The sequence below is a fragment of the Camelina sativa genome, chromosome 3 (assembly GCF_000633955.1).
Source record: "Camelina sativa cultivar DH55 chromosome 3, Cs, whole genome shotgun sequence".
Lineage (NCBI taxonomy): Eukaryota > Viridiplantae > Streptophyta > Magnoliopsida > Brassicales > Brassicaceae > Camelina > Camelina sativa.
The window spans coordinates 26807480-26809252 of NC_025687.1; positions in this window are offsets into that span (position 1 = coordinate 26807480).

Consider the following 1773-nt stretch of genomic DNA (forward strand, 5'->3'; position numbering starts at 1 on the left):
TCTATCTCATCAACCGTCTCTCTACACCGGTTCTTGGCCAGCGATCACCGTTTCAGATGTTGTTTCAAACTTCGCCAAACATTGACAAGCTTAAGGTTTTTGGCTGTCGTTGCTTCCCTTGGTTGAAGTCGTACACGACACACAAGCTTCAAAGTCGATCTCTCTTGTGTGTGTTTCTCGGCTACTCCCTCACGCAAAGTGCTTATCATTGTCTTCATGTTCCTTCTGGCCGGATTTATACTTCGCGGCATGTCACGTTTGATGAGACAATATTTCCGTTTGCCAAAGATACACCGCCGCCATCTCCTCTTCCCATTGTTGCTTCGGTTCCTCCTTCACACTCACTGGTCACTCCGGTCCCTTGTGATTCATCCTTGCCCTCGTCCTCTAGTGGAACCCTTGGCATCATCCTTCACCCTGCATCGCCGTCACCGCCGTTACGCTCATCTTCGTCGTTGCCTCAGGTATCTTCTTCGCCTCACTTATCTCCTCTCTCTCCTCCTACTGAGCCCACCGCTCCACTAAATAGGCCACAAACCCAGGCCCGACAGAACACAACTCCCATTGAGCCCACTGCTCCCACCGAAAATGAATCGAAACCCACGACCTTCTTCATCGACCTCCGCCACTCCTGAGCAACAACGCTCATCGTCTGAAACAACCGAACAACCTCAACCACAGCAACCACAAATACCTCAACCCGTTGAACCACCACAAAATGTCCACAAAATGCAAACTCGAGCCAAAAATAACATCACAAAACCGAAACACAAACTTAATCTTCATGTTATAGGTCTGTGTCAATACAGGGAACCACGTACAGCTGCTCAAGCCTTAAAGGATGATCGGTGGCGTCCGTCCATGTCTGATGAGTATAACACCCAGATGGCTAATCACTCTTGGGATTTGGGTTGCGCTTCACTTCGCTAACGGAATTTACGGTCCATATTACTTGGTCCGCAAGATACACATCTTGCTTCCTAATAAGATAAATCCACTTGACCATCAGCATTTTACTTGTTATTTAAAATGTTATGACTAATTAACGAAAAATTCTTCATAATATCACATTTTAAGTATTTTTCAAAAATACCAAATTTTAGTTTCTTTTTTTAAAATACCACAAAAGTGTTTTTTTCAAAAATACCACAAACACAAAAAGAATTGATTTTTAAGAGTAGAATTCTTTTTAAAAAGGTTTGGGTTGACAATTGTAGATTTATGATATAGTTTTTTAGAGGGTATGATTTAGTATTTTGGATTTAGGGATTAATTTTTAATATTAAATTTTAGTTAAGTTTGTGGTATTTTTGAAAAAAAGAAATAAAATATAAAAATAAAAAATGACATTTTTTGAACAAAAACAAAAACTCATTTTAGTGGTATTTAAGAAAATTACTGTTAATTGATGTGTTTGCATGTTATTATTTTTTTGTCTTGTATTATTATAAAGATCATTAAAAACAAGCAAAAAGATTAACACTAGTCATTTTAAACATCATTTATATATGACATTATTCTTTGGACTTTCACTCTTAAAAGAAACAACATAGGTGGTACAGTACTTGTTTACGTTCCCTAGACACTTTATCCAAAAGATTCAATAGGTGAAGTAGCCTGATCCTTTGGAGGCGGCCAAGTCTGAGAATGTCCTTGCAAGGGAAGGCACTGTATGATCTGAACTGGCCCTTGAAATGGGAGGTATATCTCTGACACGGGTTTTCTTGATAAAACAAACCGGTAGTCGTCCTCCTCCTACGCGATGCATCTTCT